This window comes from Bos grunniens, chromosome 3 (genome assembly GCF_055505025.1).
Source record: "Bos grunniens cultivar Pamir isolate PY7600 chromosome 3, Bosgru_T2T1.0, whole genome shotgun sequence".
Taxonomy (NCBI): domain Eukaryota; kingdom Metazoa; phylum Chordata; class Mammalia; order Artiodactyla; family Bovidae; genus Bos; species Bos grunniens.
In genome coordinates this window covers 82,817,092-82,834,984 of record NC_141167.1, presented here as the reverse complement: position 1 = coordinate 82,834,984, position 17,893 = coordinate 82,817,092, and the positions used below count along the sequence as shown (strand labels likewise).

General features: G+C 34.5%; 1 long non-coding RNA gene across 5 annotated transcripts in view; it reads right to left on the bottom strand.

The window, feature by feature from the left end:
• LOC147375931 (uncharacterized) overlaps positions 1-17,893 on the bottom strand; it is a 138,461-nt gene that overhangs the window by 73,849 nt on the left and 46,719 nt on the right. For 2 of the 5 annotated variants that reach the window (XR_015161629.1, XR_015161627.1), the window contains exon 3: positions 2,114-2,163. This is a non-coding gene — a long non-coding RNA (uncharacterized LOC147375931). The other 3 variants (XR_015161628.1, XR_015161631.1, XR_015161630.1) reach the window with 3 other exon arrangements.

The window sequence follows — 17,893 nt, the reverse complement described above, 5'->3', positions numbered from 1 at the left end:
AAAGACAAATATGAAAATAAAAGAGAAAGACTGATCTGGAAAAGTACAACAATCAAATTAGCAGATATTTTATAAGCAGGAATGAATCAGTAAGCAGTGGAGTCATAGCTTCAGAGTAAATGGAAAACATTGATAAACTGGCATTTAGTTACTCTCTACTGGCGCTCAAGTGAAAGGGTACACTGTCAACATTTTAGGGAAATGATGCAGAAATGTATTATCTAGAGACTCTCAGTGAATAGATTACTAAAGACTATCATTCATTACAGTGAGAAATTAATGCAGCAGATAAATTAATCCAGGTATTTTAAAAGGGACAAAGGAAGCTAGGGTGAACAAAGAAATTTATATAGCAAATCAAAAAGTATGAATAATATTTATTGTAAACATCAAATAAGTAAATAAATAATACAAATTTTCTATTCAAAGCAAACTAGAATTAAAAATATAGATACAAATAATACAGAAAAGGGGGAAATAAGTTCAAAGAGAAACCATTCCACTGGTTTTATGTCTTATCCTATAAGAGGCCAAATATTCTAATTAATTTTAATTGGAATTAATATATCAACGGTAAAATATTAAATGTGCTATGGAAAGAGTACCATGTATATTTTATAAACGATTAAAGAAAAAACTCTATCAACCCTACAAAACTAAGAAATTTTAAGAAGTAACAAAATGCACAGCAAATAAAAAACACAATTTCAGGTGATAATAACTGCAATATATGTCTAGAGTCACTATAATCACATGTTAATCTCATCTATTAAAAATGAGAGCACATCTCTTGTAACTATGTACTGTTTTGGCTAATAACACTAAGCACACCTTCACAGAATATGTAAAAATTAACGGATGAAGGAAGCTACACCTGAAAAAGAGGAATCTCCCTCACAAGAAATTTCTTGTACCTCAATATTATAATTAAAAAATGAACTTAAGGCAAAAATATCAAATAGACAATATATACTACGAAAAGTAAGGGTACACAAGCAGTATTTTAAAAGAGTCATATACACCTAAGTGTCTTCACAGGTGGCTGGCTCAGTGGTAGAGAATCTGCCTGCCAATGCAAGAGACACATTGAGTTTGATCCCTGGATTGGAAAGATACCCTCAATGAGGAAATAGCAACCCACTCCAGTATTCTTGTCTGGAGAATCCCATGGACAGGGAAGCCTGGTGGGCTACAGTCAAAAAGGTGGCTAAGAGTCAGACATGACTGAGCAATTGAGCATATGCATATGTAATTAACATAAAGTCAAATTATATAAAGAAAAATACAGATAAAACAAAACCCACAAACTTATAAGAATTTTACAAATCCACAAATGTAATAAAAAATTAAAGCATATCCTCCCAGCCCCAAATTATTTCATACATAAAGGACCAGTATGACATAATTTATATGTTATCATATGCCTAGAAACTGTATCAATAGATTTAGGAATATAATTTGCAATACTACTTTTGAGTCCCAGTTTTATCAGATGATGGAAGTGTACAATCTACAAAGCATTTTTTTTTTGCATTTAACAAGAATAAGTAGATATATTTTTTACAGACATATTTATGCAACACCAAAGTTTTAACACTGACCAATATGTTTTCATATACTATAACAATTTAGGAAGAATAAAATTGAATGAGTTTTTAATTAAGGATAATAATCTCCAAATTTAACCTTGAATATTTAGTATCCAATACCATTCCCAAAATATGATTAACTAACATAATAAACTGCATTATCAATTACTTTAAAGGCAAAGGTAATAGTGTTTTAGTGTGCTATAATCCTGCTATACATTAGACTTAATTTTTCAGGGAAAATTTAGGGCATTAACAAACAATATGCCAACATGTGAATAAAGCCCATGAGGTAAACTCTGAGACAAAAACATCCTAGTGGTAACACAAATGTTTATATCCCATGTGAATCATCAATTTCAGAGATAGAAAAGATCTCTGTGGGAGATAAATACCTTCCAGCTACCTGTATATGGATATTTTTAAGCAATATGGCATATTAAATAAAAATGACTAGTCAGGACCCCCACTACACAAAGGAAAATTTTAAAGACAAACTCCAAAGAAATAACTGAAATTCCTACCATTTGAATGATCCAGAACATCTCTATGTTTAACAGAGAGATCCAAGCACCTAGGAAAAAGATGACATCATATATAATCATTTGTTAAAGTATTTTCAAACAATTAGATAATAGAGCCAATCATATTTTAGGCAAAGTGGGTTTATTAGTTTTAATGTGAGAGTTGTAATAAAGTTGTCATATTATTGGGACATTAGGTCATAAGGAGCTAAGGAAATGGTCCATGGTAAGGAGTGTTCTTAATTCAGTATTAGACTAAAGTAAACCAATAATTCTATTCACAGGGGTAAAAAGACAATAACTGATGTGAAAATAATAAAAAGAAAGTGTTATCGTTACCATCTGTACGCGAGACAGCAAAAGAGACACAAATGTATAGAACAGCCTTTTGCACTCTGTGGGGGGGGATGATTTGGGAGAATGGCATTGAAACATGTATAATATCATATAAGAAACTAATCACCAGTCCAGGTTCGATGCAGGATACAGGAAGCTTGCGGCTGGTGCGCTGGGATGACCCAGAGGGATGGTATGGGGAGGGAGATTGGAGGGGGGTTCAGGATTGGAAGGAAACACGTGTACACCCGTGGCAGATTCATGTTGATGTCTGACAAAACCAATACAATATCGTAAAGCAAAAAAATAAATAAATAAAACACTTGTTCAAAAAATAAAAGAAAGTTGTTAACAATATTATGTATTATTCTGCTTATTTTTATCAAGTGATTAACTTATTTTCATATAAGCTTATTGAAAACTTCAAGATTTTTAACCCATGCATATATGGTCAATTAATTTATAATGAGTCAAGAATATACCATGGAGAAATGACAGTCTGTTCACTAAATGGTTCTGGGAAAACTAGAGTTACATGCAAAAGAATGAAACTGGATGACTATCTTACACCATACTCAAAAAATTAACTGAAAATGAATTAAATATTTAAATGTAAGACCTGTAAACATAAAATTTCTATAAGAAAATGTAGACAATAAGCTTCTTCACTAGGCCCTGGTGATGATTTTTTAAATCTGGTAACAAAAGCAAAAGCAACAATGACAAAATAAACAAAAAAGCAGTAGTACATCATTCTAAAAAGGTGAAAAGACAGCCTTCAGAATGGGAGAAAATAATAGCAAATGAAGCAACTGACAAACAACTAATCTCAAAAATATACAAGCAACTCCTATAGCTCAACTCCAGAAAAATAAACGACCCAATCAAAAAATGGGCCAAAGATCTAAATAGACATTTCTCCAAAGAAGACATACAGATGGCTAACAAACACATGAAAAGATGCTCAACATCACTCATTATCAGAGAAATGCAAATCAAAACCACTATGAGGTACCATTTCACACCAGTCAGAATGGCTGCGATCCAAAAGTCTACAAATAATAAATGCTGGAGAGGGTGTGGAGAAAAGGGAACCCTCTTACACTGTTGGTGGGAATGCAAACTAGTACAGCCACTATGGAGGACAGTGTGGAGATTCCTTAAAAAACTGGAAATAGAACTGCCTTATGATCCAGCAATCCCACTGCTGGGCATACACACTGAGGAAACCAGAAGGGAAAGAGACACATGTACCCCAATGTTCATCGCAGCACTGTTTATAATAGCCAGGACATGGAAGCAACCTAGATGCCCATCAGCAGATGAATGGATAAGAAAGCTTTGGTACATATACACAATGGAGTATTACTCAGCCATTAAAAAGAATACATTTGAATCAGTTCTAATGAGGTGGATGAAACTGGAGCCTATTATACAGAGTGAAGTAAGCCAGAAGGAAAAACATAAATACAGTATACTAACACATATATATGGAATTTAGAAAGATGGTAACAATAACCCGGTGTACGAGACAGCAAAAGAGACACTGATGTATAGAACAGTCTTATGGACTCTGTGGGAGAGGGAGAGGGTGGGAAGATTCGGGAGAATGACTTTGAAACATGTAAAATATCATGTAAGAAACGAGATGCCAGTCCAGGTTCGATGCATGATACTGGATGCTTGGGGCTAGTGCACTGGGACGACCCAGAGGGATGGTAGGGGAGGGAGGAGGGAGGAGGGTTCAGGATGGGAAATACATGTATACCTGTGGCGGATTCATTTTGATATTTGGCAAAACTAATACAATTATGTAAAGTTTAAAAATTAAATTAAATTAAATTTTAAAAAAAAGAAAAAAAAAGCTTCTGCACAGCAGAAAAAAAAAAAAAAAACCCATCAATTAAAGAAAAAGAAACCTGACGAATGAGAGAAAATTTTTGCTAATATCGTATGTGGTAATGGGTTAATATCCAATATATATAAACAATTCATACAATCCAAGAGCAAAGCAATAGTAACATCAACAATTTGATTTAAAAAATATGTGTTCTGGGGGACATTGTGATGAGGCCAAAGCTGTGGACATCCCCCACAAGGACGACAAGGCACTGAAGAAACTCAACAAGAATAAGAAATTGGTCAAGATGCTGGCCAAGAACTATGATGCCTTTTTGGCTTCAAGAGTCTCTTATCAAGCAGATTCCACAAATCCTGGGTGTAGACCTGAATAAGGCTGACAAGTTCCCTTCCTTGCTGACCCAGAATAAGAACATGGTGGCCAAAGTTGATGAAGTAAAGTCCATGGTAGTGGTTGCTGGCCACATGAGGACGATAGATGAGATTGTGTACAATATCCACTGTCAACTTCCTGGTGTCACTGCTCAATAAAAATTGGCAGAATTTCCTCCAGGCCTGAACATTAAGAGCTCCTTCAGCAAAACTCAGCATCTATACTAAGGCACAGTGTACTAAGTACTAAGCACCTGTACTAAGGTACTAAGCTTAATAAATCATACTTGCACCATTTAAAAAAAAAAATAGCATAACTCTTGGGTATTTATCCGAAGAAAATAAAAACACTAACTTAAAAAGATCTATACATCCATTACTAATTGCAGCATTATTTACAATAGCCAAGACCTAGCCACAATCTAAGTCTCCATCAATAGAGGAATGGATAGACATTTTGACAACGATATAATATTAGTCCTAAAAAAAGAATGAAATCTTGCTGTTTGCAACAACATGGATAGACTCTAAGGTAATTATGCTAAGTGAAATAAATCAGAGAAAGATAAGTACTGTTTGATTTCATTTATGTATGTAATCTAAAAACAAAAACACAAACACACAAAACCAAGCTCACAGATACAGAGGACAGGCAGGTTATTGCAAGAGGATGGGGGGGGGGCGGTGGTGGTGGCAGAAATATGTAAAGGGGGTCAAAACTGCAAACTCTCAGTCATCAAGTAAATAAATCATGGGGAATTAATGTACAGCATGATGGCTATAGTTAACAATACTGAATTACCTATTCAAAAGATGCTAAGAAAGTAGTATTATCACAAGAAAAAAAATTTTGGTAACTAAGGTGACAATGTAAACTAGACTTACTGTGCTGACTGTTTCACAATGTACACAAATATTGAACCATTATTTTGCATGACTGAAACTAATGTTATATGTCAATTATTCCTCAATAAAAAATGAGGTTATAAACATTAAAAAGATTTTTTTCCTCTAAAATCTAGATGGAGAACTTAAAGATCAGAAATTATTGCCTATGTTCACATGAGCATTCATTGAGAGAACTGAGATTCCAATCCAGGTACATTTGATCTCAAAGCCCAATTTGTCTGCAAGGATACCTGATACTTCTCCAAAGAAACTGATAAGTGATACAAGGTAACATACAATCTAGTTCCTGGATTTGAAAAAGACCAGGCAGGATTTAATCATCAGGTCTTATGAAGTGTGTTAGTTTGATGAAAAACTGCTATTGTCTTTTCCAAAGTTTCTTTGAAATGTCTTCTAACTGAGGGAATAAGATGATCAATAATTAATTAGTTAATAACAAAGATTTTTTTTTAAATTGATTGAAAATGTTTATTTCAGTTCTTACTATTAATTTACTGACTGTTCTATATTAAAGGATGAGAAAGAAAAATAAGCATAAGAGAAAACCTTGTAGAAATATCAGTTGAGGATGTGAGTGATGGATTAGATAAGTGCACAGATTACTTTTAAGTTCTTTTACTTACCAGTGAGAAACAGCCTGGTCCTTCTTAAGATTCCTAGTTTCTATTTTCTTAATTATTCATAATTGTACCAGTATGAAATATTTTATGGGCAAATAATATTAAAGTGTTGAGTGTGACAGTATGTGAGTATCTCTCTATATACAGATTTTTACATTTCAAGAGAAACTGTTATATATCTACTGAGCATGAATAATTCACATGAGGGATATAAGTCTATTTTCTTTATATTTCCAACAATTTACTTCCTTTTGGTGACACTAATAAGTCAACATAGAGAGGCCTTGGCATCTTAGTTGCTCCTCTGAGAAAGGAAACCCTTCTAACTTTAAAGGACAATGTATTCATCTGGAATTCTTTTCATTTATTATTTAAATGCTCGCTAGAACAATCCATAAATTCCTTTATTTGATAAAATATCAGGTTAAGAATAGCTGGGGAGTAATTTTTCACTTCAACTTGAATAATTATGGGAAGACAGTATGACACTAGTAGTTTAAATGATACATCTAAATTACTGTCCTTTAGAGAACTGTGGGAGGAATTTAAATTACGAAACAGACAACAGCTAAGCAGAAGCCTCCCTCAGTTTATCTAAGGTCCTACTGAGAATTCACTTGTCATGTATCTCATGCTATTTTTACAATGACAAACTATGATGCTGAGTTATACATTTTTCTTATAATTGCATTACTCTATAGGACTGTGAAATAATTAAAAGGACAAATAAATAATGCCAAATGAAGCAAAAAAAGAAGGTAGTTCTTCTGAGTTTTTAAAAGAAAAATTCATGGTAATGCAGGAATTAAGTACGCACACAGGCAGGAAAAAAACACAAAATCACCTTTGTTAAATACCACAGATTATAAGAACTATCATGCTTACCATAGTGCAATTTCAGTAGAGTAGTATAATAGTTAAAATGGAAGACAGTAAACTATGAAATCTCCTCTGGATCTATCTCTTATCATATCCCTTCTGTTTTTTTTTTCTTTTTTTCCTTTGTTTCATACATCCAGATTTACCCAGATCACTAAAATCTTGGCTCACACTCACACAATCTCTACTTGAGATTGGCATATTTATTTAAAAACTACTAAAAAAGAAACCCCATAGAAGACCAAAATAACAAACGAGGCACCTCCAATTTGTACATTTAGACTTAAATTTATTTTTTGTTTTGTTCATGTAAGATAAAGTCACATAACAAGCATATATATCATTTTGATATTTGGCAAAACTAATACAATTACGTAAAGTTTAAAAATAAAATAAAATTAAAAAAAAAAAAAAGAAAAATATGCAGTGTCAAAGGGAAAAAATACGTTGTTTAACAATTGCTAACAAATATGTTTTAAACCTCAAAACTGGCTTAACAATAAAACTTTTGATGGTTTTAAAGTAAAAAAAAAAAAAAAAACAAGCATATATACAGAGGAATACAAACATGAAGTGGAGGCTGCCTTTAACAGACGGACAGAAAACAGGCACTGATAAATGTGCAAATACATTATCTTGGACACAGTCTATAATTTATCTGTGGACAAAGCTATTAAAACACACACACACATTCCAGCAATAGTTGTTAGCAGAAGTAGTGCCTAATTACCTTTTGTAATCTGTATGACATTTGTAATATGAGTATCTAAATAACCCTATTCTGGCTAAGAACTGTCTTATCCAGGAACTGACTTAGATATTTATCTCAGATTGTTTTCCTCTAATTAGCTTATTGACAATAAACACATATCCACATGTCCTATCATCCAACCATGAAATGCATGAGAAATGAAGCAGGCCTAAGCCAAACAGCAAAAGCTGAAATCAGCAAAAGTCAGTTGCAGGAGAAAAAGGCATGGTAAATGCCCATTAGCAGATCCCTTACTATTTGGGGAGAGATAAGATCTCAGGCAGCAAGCTTAGTAAACATCAAGGCCAGCGAGTATATTATTGCTATCAAGAATCTTAAAGCTTCTTATAAGGTTTGATGAGTGTAATGGTCAATCAGTGATTTACTCTCTATTTCATTTTAAGCAATCATACTTATTCAAAATTATAAACCAAATTTTACATCATCCTATATAATTTACATTTATCAGATTTTTTAAGGACCTTTTTGGGTGTAGTTTTAGGTTCACAGTAAAACTGAGAGGAAGATACAGGGATCTGAACCTATATTGACACATCCTTATCACCAATCATGGTTTACAGTAGGTTTCACTCATGGTGTTATACTTTCTTGGCTTTGAACAACTGTAGGGGTGGCATGTATCCACCATCATATATATATACATTACTTCCACTGCCCTAAAAATCTTCTACAGTTCAGCTACTCATCCTTCTCTCCCCCTAATTCCTGGCAACCAATGATCTTTTTACCATCTACACAGTTTTGCCTTTTACAGAATGCCATATAGCAAGAAACATATAAGAGATTTTTTTTTAAATAGGCATATAGTTGATTTACAATGTTTTCTTAGTTACAGGTGCACAGTAAAATCAGTCAGTTATACATACATATACATATATACACACACACACACATACACACACACTCTTTTCAAGATTCTTCTCCTGTATAGGCCATTACAGAGAATACAGATTATTTTAATGGAAAAAATATTTTCCTACACTTTAGCTTCCTAATCTTATTCCTTTGAAGTCATTCTTAAAGCCAACCACTATCATGAATTTGGATGCATAAGCCATTTAAAGTATGTGCCAAGTTGCTTCAGTCATGTGTGACCCTTTGTGACCCTATGACTGTGTAGCCCATCAGGCTCCTTTATTCCATGGATTCTCCAGGAGTGGGTTGCCATTGCCTTCTCCAAGGGATCTTCCCGACTCAGGGATCGAAACTGCCGCTCTTATGTCTCCTGCACTGACAAGCAGTTTCTTTACCACTAGAACCATGTGGGAAACCCCAAGGTGTTTAATATGTATGTGTACAGATAGATAAATAGATAAGATGTTTAATAATTTAATTTTTAATTTAATTTCCCAAAATTATATTTTCTTGAACCTTGTTTTCCATGGGACACTATTAGCTTTGAAAACTATCCATAAATAATAAATACATAAAAATGTAACCAGTTCCATACTAATGAATGGGGCTCCCCTGGTGGCTCAGTAATAAAGAACCTGCCTGCAATGCAGGAGACCTTGGTTGGGAAAATCCCCTGGAGGAGGGCATGGCAACCCACTCTAGTACTCTTGCCTAGAAAATACCATGGACAAAGGAGTCTGGCAGTCTGCAGTCCATAGGGTCACACAGACAGACATGACTGAAGCGATGCAGCAGCATACTAATGGATACTTCCATTCCTTTTAAAGCTTTATGACTACCAAAAAAGTGAAATGCTTACTCTTATGTTTCCTTATTTAAATACATCAACTGCTAGTGCACTGGGACGACCCAGAGGGATGGTATGGGGAGGGAGGAGGGAGGAGGGTTCAGGATGGGGAACACATGTATACCTGTGGCAGATTCATTTTGATGTTTGGCAAAACTAATACAATTATGTAAAGTTTAAAAATAAAATAAAATTAAAAAGAAATAAAACATGACACCATTAAAAAAAAGTAATATATAAAATAAATAAATAAATAAATACATCAACCGTCTCTAGCATATATTTGCAATTTGAATCAGTATATAGAGATTTGCACACCTGCAAAGTAACACTAAATATTTCAGCATCCAATGTAATTTTTCATTAATTGATGACATGTTTAGACTTTGCTTAATAGTTACTTTCTTATTATTCTACATTTTCAGTCAGAGAATACGTCTTTCAGATGTTGTGTCTTACTTTACAGTTAATTTCAATGATTTTTATCAATGCTCGATTTATAGTGATTTTTTTGACAAAAGTTCTACAATATATTTTAAATTAATTGTATTCATTATTTAAATCCTCTGAATCCTTAGAAAAATGACATCTATATAAGTTTCTGATTAAGTCCTTTTAATATCTATCACCATCTTTTCATAGCTCTTTCGGTTCATGGAATTTTGACTATGTATGTCTTTTTTTTTTTTAATTTTTTAGGTAAATAGAAGTTTGTAACAGCTGTATCTTCTTCCTTGGCTGTCTTATTTTATGGCTCTCCTCTGCATCTGTATCTCTATGAACTCCTTTCCACTTAAGTGCTATGAGTTTATGTCTACTGGACTGTTACAGCAACTTTCATTGATCCAAGTTCATTCTTACTAGTTAGTTCAGTAATTGTTCAATTTGTACTAATACTAATTCACAAATGGTCCATTAGTTTAATAAACATTTCTCTAAACTTATTTTATGTAACACATTGGTTTTAGTTAACAAGATTTCATTTTTTTCTTCATGATGGAAAGTAAAAAACTGTTCAATTTATCTATGGAGACTTGCTGTTTCTGCTAAATATTTGGGAGTATAAAGAGAAAAAGACTGAAAAGTATGTGGCAAATTTAGCTAGGCAATAATACTAATAATTATTTTTAATATTTTTACATTATTGTTAAACATATAATTTCAATAACTAGATATGATCATAAAATTGTTTATATTCATTGCATTCCGGAAGATATTTTCATAAGTGCATTTATAAATTTGTGTCTTTATGAAAAAAATATAAACTGTATTCATCAATTCCTATCTCTTCCCTTTAGTTTTCTAGTGTGGCACTAGAAATTTTATTATTTAGTTAACTATGCAGACAAATACTTTTAGTTATACTCCTCTCTATGAAGGCAGATTGGTCAACAAAATATTGTATCTAAAAGTAAAAAGCATTAGACCCAAATCAATCATTCACTGGAAAGATTATCTAAAAATAATCTATTTGGTGATTTGTTTGGATATGTCTTTGAATTTTCCACATACATTTTTCAGTTGTTTATTATTTAGCCTTTACCCTTTATTAAGATTAGAGAAATAATTTTTTCACATATGTGTAAGTTTTATATTTGACAAAACTGGGCATACTTAATGAGAAAATAATAATTATGTTATAGGATGGGCTTTCCATCTGCCTGCCAATGCAGGAGTCACAGGAGACGTGGGTTTGATGCCTGGACAGGAAGATCCCCTGGAAGAGTTCATGGCAACCACTCCCGTTTTCTTTTTTTTTTTTTAATCTACGGTACCTTTGATATTCTTTTTTTTTTTTTAATTTAAATTTATTTTAATTAGAGGCTAATCACTCCCATTTTCTTACCTGGAAAATTCCACGGACAGAGGAGTCTGGCAGGCTACACTCTGTAAGGTGGCAAGGGGTCGGACATAATTAAACACATATGTTGAGTATGTCTTTGATTTTGAATTTTACACATACATTTTCAGTTATTACTTAGCCTTTACCCTTTATTAAGATGTGAGAAATAAATTTTCCTGTAAGTTTGATATTTGACAAATCTGAGCATAATTAATGAGAAAATAATAACATATTATAGGATGGGCTTCCCTGGTGGTTCAGATGGTAAACAATCTGCCTTCAATGCAGGAGATCTAGCTTCAAACCCTGGGTTGGGAAGATCCCTTGGAGAAGGGAATGGCAACCCACTTCAGTATTCCTGCCTGGTGAATTCCATGGACAGAGGAGCCTAGCAGGCTACAGTCAATGGGGTCGCAAAGGTCAGACATGACTGAGCAACTTTCACACACAAGATAGGGAAATAATTTTTTACATATGTATAAATTTGATATGAAAAAACTAGACATAATTAATGAGAAGATAATTTATAAGTTAAGTGTTATTTGGGAAAATATTAATTTAGATCATATTACTACATTCACAAAAACTTTCAATTAAACAAATGTGAAAACTAAGTTTACTAAAGTCTAAGAAACTTCACATAAGTGACAATCTTAATCAAGTTGGTTAAACCTTGATGTTAATTTAATCTAATTGATTCTAAAGATTCTAAATTCTAATTGATTCTGATTGATTGACCCCATGAACAGTATGAAAAGGCAAAATGATAGGATACTGAAAGAGAAACTCCCCAGGTCAATAGGTACCCAATATGCTACTAGAGATCAGTGGAGAAAATTGCAAAAAGAATGAAGGGATGGAGCCGAAGCAAAAAGAATACCCAATGTGGATGTGACTGGTGACAGAACCAAGGTCCGATGCTGTAAAGAGCAATATTGCAGAGGAACCTGGTATGTCAGGTCCATGAATCAAGGCAAACTGGAAGTGGTCAAACAAGAGATGCCAAGAGTGAATGTCGACATTCTAGGAATCAGCGAACTGAAATGGACTGGAATGGGTAAATTTAACTCATATGACCATTATATCTACTACTGCGGGCAGGAACCCCTCAGAAGAAATGGAGTGGCCATCATGATCAACAAAAGAGTCCAAAATGCAGTACTTGGATGCAATCTCAAAAACGACAGAATGATCTCTGTTCGTTTCCAAGGCAAACCATTCAATATCACAGTAATCCAAGTCTATGCCCCGACCAGTAACACTGGAGAAGCTGAAGTTGAACGGTTCTATGAAGACCTACAAGACCTTTTAGTACTAACACGCAAAAAAGATGTCCTTTTCATTATAGGGGACTGGAATCCAAAAGTAGGAAGTCAAGAAACACCTGGAGTAACAGGCAAATTTGGCCTTGGAATATGGAATGAAGCAGGGAAAAGACTAATAGAGTTTTGCCAAGAAAATGCACTGGTCATAACAAACACCTTCTTCCAACAACACAAGAGAAGACTCTATACATGGACATCACCAGATGGTCAACACCGAAATCAGATTGATTATATTCTTTGCAGCCAAAGATGGAGAAGCTCTATTCAGTCAGCAAAAACAAGACCAGGAGCTGACTGTGGCTCAGACCATGAACTCCTTATTGCTAAATTCAGACTGAAATTGAAGAAAGTAGGGAAAACCACTAAACCATTGAGGTATGACCTAAATCAAACCCCTTATGACTATACAGTGGAAGTGAGAAATAGATTTTAAGGGCCTAGATCTGACAGATAGAGTGCCTGATGAACTATGGAATGAGGTTCAGGACACTGTACAGGAGACAGGGATCAAGACCATTCCCATGGAAAAGAAATGCAAAAAAGCAAAATAGCTGTCTGGGGAGGGAAGAGAAGTGAAAAGCAAAGGAGAAAAGGAAAGATATAAACACCTGAATGCAGAGTTCCAAAGAATAGCAAGAAGAGATAAGAAAGCCTTCTTCAGCGATCAATGCAAAGAAACAGAGGAAAACAACAGAATGGGAAAGACTAGGGATCTCTTCAAGAAAATCAGAGATACCAAAGGAACATTTCATGCAAAGCTGGGCTCGATAAAGGACAGAAATGGTATGGACCTAACAGAAGCAGAAGATATTAAGAGATGGCAAGAATACACAGAACTGTAACAATAAATCTTCACGACCCAGATAATCACGATGATGTGATCACTGACCTAGAGCCAGACATCCTGGAATGTGAAGTCAAGTGGGCCTTAGAAAGCATCACTATGAGCAAAGCTAGTGGAGGTGATGGAATTCCAGTTGAGCTATTCCAAATCCTGAAAGATGATGCTGTGAAAGTGCTGCACTCAATATGCCAGCAAATTTGGAAAACTCAGCAGTGGCCACAGGACTGGAAAAGGTCAGTTTTCATTCCAATCCCAAAGAAAGGCAATGCCAAAGAATGCTCAAACTACCGCACAATTGTACTCATCTCACACACTAGTAAAGTAACGCTCAAAATTCTCCAAGCCAGGCTTCAGCAATATGTGAACCGTGAACTTCCTGATGTTCAAGCTGGTTTTAGAAAAGGCAGAGGAACCAGAGATCAAATTGCCAACATCCACTGGATCATGGAAAAAGCAAGAGAGTTCCAGAAAAGCATCTATTTCTGCCATATTGACACTGCCAAAGCCTTTGACTGTGTGGATCACAATAAACTGTGGAAAACTCTGAAAGAGATGGGAAAACCAGAACATTTGACCTGCGTTGAGAAATTTGTATGCAGGTCAGGAAGCAACAGTTAGAACTGGACGTGGAAAAACAGACTGGTTCCAAATAGGAAAAGGAGTTCGTCAAGGCTGTATACTGTCACCCTGCTTATTTAACTTATATGCAGAGTACATCACAAGAAATGCTGGACTGGAAGAAACACAAGCTGAAATCAAGACTGCCGGGAGAAATATCAATAACCTCAGATATGCAGATGACACCACCATTATGGCAGAAAGTGAAGAGGAACTCAAAAGCCTCTTGATGAAAGTGAAAGTGGAGAATGCAAAAGTTGGCTTAAAGCTCAACATTCAGAAAACGAAGATCATGGCATCCAGTCCCACCACTTCATGGAAATAGATGGGGAAACAGTGGAAACAGTGTCAGACTTTATTTTTCTGGGCTCCAAAATCACTGCAGATGGTGACTGTAGCCATGAAATTAAAAGACGCTTACTCCTTGGAAGGAACATTATGACCAACCTAGATAGCATACTCAAAAGCAGAGACATTATTTTGCCAACAAAGGTTCATCTAGTCAAGGCTATGGTTTTTCCTGTGGTCATGTATGGATGTGAGAGTTGGACTGTGAAGAAGGCTGAGCACTGAAGAATTGATGCTTTTGAACTGTGGTGTTGGAGAAGACTCTTGAGAGTCCCTTGGACTGCAAGGAGATCCAACCAGTCCATTTTGAAGGAGATCAGCCCTGGGATTTCTTTGGAAGGAATGGTGCTAAAGCTGAAACTCCAACACTTTGGCCACCTCATGTGAAGAGTTGACTCATCGGAAAAGATTCTGATGCTGGGAGGGACTGGGGGCAAAAGGAGAAGAGGACGACAGAGGATGAGATGGCTGGATGGCATCACTGACTCGATGGACGTGAGTCTGAGTGAACTCCGGGAGTTGGTGATGGACAGGGAGGCCTGGCGTGTTGCCATTCATGGGGTCGCAAAGAGTCTGACACGACTGAGCGACTGATCTGATCTGAATTGATTCTAAAATATTTTGAATAAATTTTCCCAAATATACTAAAACAAAGTCAATAAATACACAAATAATAAATAATATATGGATACAACTATTTAAAGCACAGATAATAGCTCCTAAACTGAAACTATAATACAGAATGAGCTCTTAAAAGTTACCTAAAAGTTAGGAAAGACCTTACATACAAACTGCTAACTGAAGGAAGTGCATCTGGAAAGCTACATATTGTATAATTATAGTTACAAGGCACTCTGGAAAAGGAAAAACTACAGAGATAAAAAAAGAACAGAGGTTACCTTAATTTCAGAGCAGAGAGAGAAGGATGCATAGGTTGAGCATAGAGGTATTTTAGGGCAGTGAAATTACTCTATATGATACTGTCATTATTTGTCATATTTGTCATTATGTCATATATGTCATTATTTGTCCAAAACTCAAGAGTGTAGAACACACAGAGTGAATCCCTTAAAATGATGGGATCAAGCTTGCCTACTCCTTTTCCCTCATCCATCTGTTTAAATTACTACCAAGTCTTTTGAAGTCTAAGATTGTTCAACTCTTTAGTTGCTCATGCTTTCATTTTCAAATCAAGAGTTCAATGCCAAATGGGATGTCATAAAGATTTCCTATTGTTTTCTAACAGTGCAAAAAATTAGTTCTTATATTAAGTTGATACATTTTGAATTAATTCCTATATAGAGTGATGTACTTATTTGAGTATCTCTTCATTAGTGAGTTTCGCTAAAGAGTCATTAATTTTAATATCCTTTAAAGAAACAACTTGGTTTTATTTATTCTATTTTTTTCTATCCTCTTTCACTTATTTCTACTGAAATATTTATTATTCATTTCCTTCTGATGACTTTATCTTTATCTTAGTTTGTCTTTATATGTCTACCTCTTTAGGATAAAGGTGGGTTTATTTGAAATCTTTCTTATTAACATAGATATTTAGCTATAGATTCCTTTGAGTAGTAGTTCGCTGCATCCTATAAGTTTTGGTATGATGTGTTACCATTTTCATTCATTTCAAAATATAGTTTCTTTAACAATTCTTCAACCTACTGGTTGGTTGAGAGTGTGCTGTTTAATTTCCATATATTTGTGAATTTTCTAGTTTCCTTTCTTTCCAGCTTTTACTCCATTGCAGCCAAGACATGAAACCTTTTATGATTTCAATCTTTTTAAGTTTACTGAAATTTGATGGCCTGACATATGCTTTATTCTGGAAAATGTTCCATGTGTACTTAAGAAGAATCTGAAATCTTCTGTTGGTAACTGCAATGTTTCTGTATATTATAAGGTCTAGTTGTTTTTAAAGTACTGTTCAAGTTGTCTATTTCCTTACTGACCTTTACTCAAGATGTTTTATGCATTAGTGACAGTGAGGTTTAAAGTCTCCAATTATTACCGAGATGTATCTGTTTTTCCCTTTAATTCTGTGAATGTTTATCTATTCCAAGGGTCTACTGTTAGACGTGCATATGTTTATGCTTGATATCCCCTCTTGATGAATTGACTCATCAATATAAATGCACGTCTTCTAAAGCTTTTTGTCTTAAAATTGGTATTTTCTATTATTATTAGAGCCATCCCAGCTTATTTTCAATTACTCTTTGTATGAAATGTCTCTTTGCATTCTCTCACTTTCTTCCTCTTTGTGTCTTTTGGTTAAACGGTGGTCTCTTATAAGCATCATTTGCTTGAAACATAGTTGTTTCCTTCCATTTTTACAATATCTATAAATTAACTGGAAGGTTTCAGTTCAGTTCAGTCGTTCAGTTGTGTCCGACTCTTTGGGACCCCATAAACTGTAGCATGGCAGGCTGCCCTGTCCATCAGCATCTCCTGAAGCTTGCTCAAACTCATGGCCATCGAGTAGGTGATGCCATCCAACCATCTCATCTTCTGTCATCCCCTACTCTTCTGCCTTCAATCTTTCCCAGCACTAGGGTCTTTTCCAAGGAGTCAGATCTTCACATCAGGTAGCCAAAGTACTGGAGTTTCACCTTTAGCATCAGTCCTTCCAATGAATATTCAGGACTGATTTCTCTTAGGATTGACTGCTTTGATCACCTTGCAGTCCAAGGGACTCTCAAGAGTCTTCTCCAACACCACACTTCAAAAGTATCAATTCTTCAGTGCTCAGCTTTCTTTATAGTCCAAGTCTCACATCCATACATAACTACTGGAAAAACCATAACTTCGACTACACGGACCTTTCTCGGCAAAGTAATGTCTCTGCTTTTTAATATGTTGTCTAGGTTGGTCATAGCTTATTTAAAGTAATTACTAATAATGGAATATTCACTTTTGCCATTTATTATTCTTATATATATATATATCTTACATATTTTTATACTTTAATTTTTTTAATATTACCTTCTTTTGATTTTTAAAAATTTTTTCCAGTGTACCATTTTAATCACCTCTTCATTTTCTTTGCTTTGTATTCCTGAGTTAATTTTTTAGTGGTTAACATGGAGATTTTTAGTTTAAATTGTAAGTTTATTTTGAATTGATACCAAATTATCTTTAATAAAATACCTTAACTCTCCTATCTAACTCTGCTATCCCATTTATGGTGTTAATTTTTATTTATCACCAATTATACCACTCTGCTTTTGTGCAGTAACATATTTACTGTTGTATGCACTTGCTTTAAAACAATGCAGTAAATAAAAAGTTCTATATCAAAAATAAAATATACTAGTGTTCATTTTAGTTTTTTTTAATATTTATAATTTTA